Source organism: Rhinolophus ferrumequinum, chromosome 11 (genome assembly GCF_004115265.2).
Source record: "Rhinolophus ferrumequinum isolate MPI-CBG mRhiFer1 chromosome 11, mRhiFer1_v1.p, whole genome shotgun sequence".
Classification (NCBI taxonomy): domain Eukaryota; kingdom Metazoa; phylum Chordata; class Mammalia; order Chiroptera; family Rhinolophidae; genus Rhinolophus; species Rhinolophus ferrumequinum.
The window spans coordinates 77,718,241-77,724,779 of record NC_046294.1 but is presented as its reverse complement, the minus strand read 5'-3'; positions in this window follow the sequence as shown (position 1 = coordinate 77,724,779).

Sequence of the window (6,539 nt, the reverse complement as noted above, 5' to 3'; positions counted from 1 at the left end):
GCCATTGAAGCTATGGAAATATCTGCTGGAAAATGTAAGCTTCCTTTCCTGACAGAGACGCAAGGACATAGAAGGTAGGAGAGCATAGCAGCAAGGGACACAGGATGATGTGGGCAGAGAAATGACCCAGCAGTTTATGGGACACGAAGCAGCCTAGACAACGTGAACACGTATCTGAGCTTTTCCAAAAAAAACTGCTTCTACTCTCATGGTTTTCAGCAACCTGCCCCTTGGCCTAGGATTCCTAAGTTTGCAGTCATTCCAGCAAAAAAATAAATAAATAAAATAAAAAAATACGGAGGGCTATGGAAGCGTCCACATCCAAGACTATCATCCCTTTAAGTTACACCTGGGACCCAGCTGTCCCCACAGCAGGACTAGGGGTCCTAGAAAGTATGGACTCTGCCCTAATATAGAAGTTAAGAAGGCATTACATGACTTAGAGAAGAGACAGCAGAAACGCAGGTCTGGCCTGCCTAGGTTGGTGTCCCAGGGCACAGCCATGCTCCTCAGCTTCTGAGAAAGCCTCCACGTCATACCCAGCGCCAAGCCTGGCACTAGCTCCAGGACAAAATACAGGCCAAATCCCAAATTGGAATTTCTCTGATTCTGATTCTCATCTATACAGCTAACAAATCAAGTTTATTCAAGCTCATTCACTTACAAAACGGCTGGCATCTAATGTCACCAGTCTGAGACCATGAGTCCCCTGGAGCTCATTACATCTATGGTCTGTGGTCTTCTATGGCCAACAATTAGCTCCAGGATGTAATAAAAGCTGCCATTTCCATTCTGGTCATGGTTACCATGGGGATCACCTTATGCTTCTTTGTAGGAACCAACTAAAATGCTACCAACTAATGGCCCATAGCCTTGACTCTTGGGAGACTAGAAGCATTAGGCAATCAGAACACTTGTATTTGAAATTTCTCTCCTTCCCTAGGAGCTTAAGTACTGGTGAAAAAGGGCAAGGGACACAGGAGAGGAGTGTGCACCCATTCCATTAGAAAAAATGTTTCCACTGCTCCTTTCTTTTGCAGGTGAAGTTTAGATATTTTTACAAACTTACGAAAATAGAAGACACCATAGTTACACAGTAGGGAACAAAACACCTGGGTTCTACTCAGCCACCAACTCTCTCTGTGAACAGAAACAATTCACTACACCTCTTTGAGCCTGATTTCTCATCAGTAAATTGAACAGTTTGCAAAGATTTTTTTTCAAAGTTCTGTCAGCTGGTATTTTGATAATTTGTTCTGCTCTCAACTTACAAAACAAATTCTCCTCTACATGGACAACGGTAAGAGTGGTCAGGTGAAAAAATAGGAAAAAATAGCAAGACTGAAAATAAAACATGGCTCAGGTTACAGGACCAGAGTGTAGAGGAGCCAAGAAGCCAAAAGTTAAGATGAAGTTTGGGGTCTGAAGTCAGACAAGCGTTCAGGCATCAGGGAGTCCAGGGGCCCAAAGAGCAGATCCAGATATTCAGTGAGAGGACACCCTGGCCAAGGTACGAGGGTGCCAAGGAAATCCAAAGCAAGAAATCATATCTGATTGACATGATGGATTAGAATATGTCTATTCCAAGTCAGAAAACCATGAGTCAAAAGCCAATGAGAGGTTGGAAAGTTGAGAGACATCAAGAGAAAACCAAATCCCAATCCCAACAACTCCTCCTCTAAAACACTCTAAGTCATGTGTGTCAGGTCATATGTATCACAGGCCACTGTGGAAGCTCTGGAAAATGTCTGATGGAAAATGTCAGTTCTTTTTCCCTATATGAGTTCCCAGAATCTAAATGGACAATACAAGAAGAAAACAAACAAACAAACAAACAAAATACCTAGAACAGTCAGTTCAAAATCTGTGGGAATCAAACAAACAGAGGTCTATGGCTGAGATGCAGACATCCAAAGGGCTCATTTTGGACCATATCTGTTGCAGCCATTGAGGTCCCTCTCAATGTCCCTAGGCTGTAGCTCTGTAGGTGTGCCCTCTCGTCTCTCTATATCCCTTATTTAATACAGAGCTCTATTTTCTCAGAGTTTGGGGCTTGGAGATGAGTTTATTTATAACTTCAACAAATATTTACTAAGTACCTATGTAAGCCAAATACCAGAGTAGGAACTTAACATAAAGGCACACTGATTGCTACTTAAAAATCCAGGTCTTTTGTGGTTAATTTTCTGGCCCATCTGAGTTGCTTGCTACTACACAATCTAAGGAGCTTTATATAGACTCCTCAAGGAACATTCCCCCAGGCTTTGGTTCCTCCAAGTGCAATGGGAAAAGAACTGGGTTCTTACCTGAGCTCTGCCTCTAACCTGCTTTGGGCTAGGGCTAAGTCACAAACACTTTCAAGCCCTCAGCTTCTGTTTCTGCCATGTGGACTTAATCTTTCCTCATCTGCTTTTCACAAGATGCTGGAAGCGTCAATGAACTAATACCTAGGAAAGCACTTTGAAATATGGTCTCATTGGTGACAAGCCAGGACACAGCAAAGAAGAGGGTTTCATAAGAATCAGTGCTTCTGATTCAGCCTGGCTTCCTTAGCCATTCCTGTGTCAATCAGCTGTCACTGCTCCTTCTCCTCAAACCATGCAAATTTTAAAAGCCTGCACAGTTTCCTCTGGAATTCACATACCCAAGCTTCAAACAAGGACATTCTGAAACTGGAAATCAGGAAGATGGCAGGTGGTGCCGCTCCCTGTGAAAAATGAGCGTTGTAGAAACAGCCTCACTTTCCCCCCAAATGCCTGATGTGTGTGAATGATTTGTAATACTTCCGCTGAAAAGCCCTCATCCCCATGAACACATTTGGAAGACAGAAATCAATCTTACAATATAACAGGGAGAGAAAATCTGTTAGGAAGAATGAAGAGAAAAAAAAAAACCCACTTAATTCTAGAATCCTTTCTACTGAATAAATGGATTCCAGAGAAGTGAGACGGCATCCAGATTTTTCCCTCGCTCTTGCCATTTATTAAGCAGCTGCAAGAGGTAAGATTGAAAAGGGAGACTGTCTAGCCATCCCTACCAGCATTTCCATCTCAATAATTTAGGCTGGATGCCATCAGAGACAGATAATCTCCTTTGTCACCTCACCTCAGGGACCTCTCGCCCCATCTTTGGCATTTTGTATTAGGCCAGTGTTTGCCTTTGTAAGACAAATAACAAAGACCCTCACAGAACCAGTCACAACTGTACACTATGATACATTGGGCATCACTACACCAGGGTAGGTTAGCACAGTTCTCTTGGGGCATTTGTGATCTTTAAAATAAGAGAGCAACACACAGAGCTTTAATTTAACCCCCAGACCACGATGACTTCTGCTTCTCAGACCCTTGGATGCTCAGGAGTGATACCTCTACGAGGCATAGGGAAGCCCATGGCTGAATGTCAGACAGCACAGTGCAGTGAGAACCCAACCGGTTTCAGGTGGAGGTAAGTTAGCAAATAAGGCAGAAATCAGGAAGGGGTACTAGATAAAGCTAGCAACACGAAGGGAAAGAAATAAAAGGTATTTCTGCCATGAAGAAAAGTACGAAGTTGCTGTCCACCGGGGCATGCTTACGCACTGAAAAGTCCCTCTAACGCTTTTCTTACTCAGATGTCCATAGCCTCTTACAATGTTCCACAATCTAGAAAGTTTCAGAAGAGTTGCAAAAGCTTTCTAAATGCTAAAAACAGGGAAGGGCTGGTGCCCAAACTCAGTGTCGCCGTCCTCTCCATCTTCTCCCCACACCTCATCTCCCAGCCTCCTCCCGAGGAATCATGGGGCCAGTAGTTGTACTTTCCCAATGCCCTTCCAAACCTCTGTATGTCTTAGGAGCTTCTCTCCTGAGAAAAACCACTCCACAGCAGGTCTGGAACAAAGAGATAATGTGAGAGTTCACAGTGCGTCAGTACTTCAGTAAAAAGCCAGAGAGCTGTTGGCTGGGGAATGACAGAGACACAAGTCAAAAAGAAAACACATTCAGTACCTACATGAATCAGTCCTCGTGCTGGAGCCTGGCCGTGTGCTCCATGTACCAAGAAGGAAAGGGGCTGAGATCTGGGATTTCCTCAAAATGCTGTCATGGAGGAGGAAGGCAGCTGAGATTAGATGTGAAGAAGAAGCATATTGAATAAATGTGTGATGACTTCAGGAAGACCAGAACCATTGTGGAGCCATGTGAGAACATCCTGACACACCACAGACAAGCACATCAAATTCAAAACTCATGAAGAGGCCCAAAGCCAGACATAAATAACTTGAATCCAATACAACAAATATTCTGTCAAAACTCCACCCTGACCCTTTTAAATTGTACATTCCTATTCTCTAGCTTCTAAGAGTCAGAGACAACTTGAGGCAACCCAGCCTGACTGTCTTCATTACAGTGACCTGCATCCGGTGGGTATTCAATGCATATTAAAGAAGGAATTGAATGCATGGCTACAAAATTCCAAATCAATTGTAATTAATTCAGAAACTAGAGAGAGAATTTTTTATATGTAAAGAGAAACCACAATTTCAATCATACCCACCTTTTCCAAGTGCCTCTGCTAGTAATAAGTAAGAGCTCCAGGTGTCAATTAAATGTGTTATCTACAAGCCCACATATCAAGAGGTCTTTTCAGTAAGGTATTACAAAGGCTACTTGAAAGATTTGAGATTCACCTCTGACATTAGTGAGTTTTGCATTTTAAAGTTATTCCTCCCATAGTCAGCAAATATTCTTTAAGCAATCCGAAAGCAAAGAATAAATCTGGGTAGAATCAAGATGGCTGAATGAGAAAATAATATACACATCGAGAGCTAGTTAGGGCAGACATTGGACTCAATCAGGATTGTGGTAAAGGTTGTCTCAGTGGAGAGACTAATGGCCTTGATGTAGTGGGCAACAACGAAAATGCAGAGGCAGATGCAGGTTTGAATTTCTGCGGAGTATTAATAGCAAAAGGCAGTAACTCCTGACCCCAATCCAAAGCCCATCAGTTCTTAGGCTCAAGTGCTGCAGGTCAGAGGTAAAGTTGTCTGGAAAAAAGAACATGGGCTTTGGGTCTTGTTCCAAACCCCAGCTCCATCTGTGGCTAAGCTGCTTCACTCTGAGTCTGTTCCCTTCTTTTGCTGTCAGTGTCGGTGGCCCCATTTGAAGGGCTGGGATGGTGGGCCAATGAGGTGACTATGGGCACAATGTTTACCATGTTAGTTCTCTTGCATTCCTGAAGCTGATGTTTGGGACTGTATGTAGGGGAGCAGATAAAGCTGTTGATATTTAGGGGAAATACTAGGCTAAGAATTAGTTATCTGCTTCTCACACCATTTAGCTCTGCGACTTTGGGCAAGTTGCCTCACTTCCTGATGCTCAGCTTTGTCGCATGCAAATAGGACTAGATAATCTCTGAGATATCCTCTGGCAATAAAGAAATTCAGATTCAAAGATGGGAACAGATGAAAGTGCTAGAAAAAAAAGTGTCACATTTAGGGTTATAGAGAAACATTAGCCTTGGGGTTCACCAGAATTGCTAAATAGGGTCAGAATTGCTGACCATTTGTTGGGATGGAGTCCCAGAGAACAGTTTCCAGGTTCTCGGCCTCACGTGGAAAGGTAGCCTGCGCACGCGCAATACGCATCCCTATGTAAGCACTTCTATAACCAGTTGGCCATCAGCTGTCAGCCACTATTCTGTATGCTATATAACTGCCATGGCTATGTTAGCAAGTGCAGATCATGCAGATCTTGCGGATCCTACTTCCTGTGTCTCACCCGGCCGCCAGGGAGACAGTGGTGCAGGAAGACCCCTTTTTGGGGTGTTGGTGGATGTTTGCTTCTTGTGTCTCAACCAGCCACCATCAAGAATATAGTGGTAAGAAACCCCTATCCATGGCTCCGTTGTTGTTCCTTTTTGGCCTCACTGTATCCTGTGTTCACCTGCAACAGGCTGAGCCCTTGCATTACACCATCTCAGGATCTGAAGGTTCTGGATCAAACAGAACTACCTTGTATTATACTCTAAGGCAGTTGGAGCAGAGGTGGGGAGGTGAGCAGAAGAAAACAAACAATCCTCCTCTTCCTCCTCCTCCTCTGAAATCATGGCTGCAAGTTTCAGATGGAAGAGCCTCCTTCCTACCCAACTAAGACAGACTGAAACTATTGAGCCATGTTAACTCTCACTGGCTAATTCAGGTCAGACTCCATAATAGAGCTTCTCGGTGTTCCCCACATGCAACAGATAGGCAGGGTTAAAGCACTCGAGAAGAAAGGTTAAAGGTGGTGGCCAGCTTTGGAGGTGTGTTGGCCTCCCACCCTCCTTCAAAACACACACACAGACACACACACACACACACACACACACACACACACACACACCCCTCCATGCTCATACTTCTATGCCCCTCATGTCTGGGCAGAGGCCCACGGCCCTGTTTCTAGTATTATGTGTCCCTCCTATCCATCAGGCAGGCTAAACCCTGTCTAAAGCAGCAGCATCTTATTGAGGATCAATGAGAGCAACTCAGGTGGGGATGGGTAGCTGGGCTGAAGGAGTTA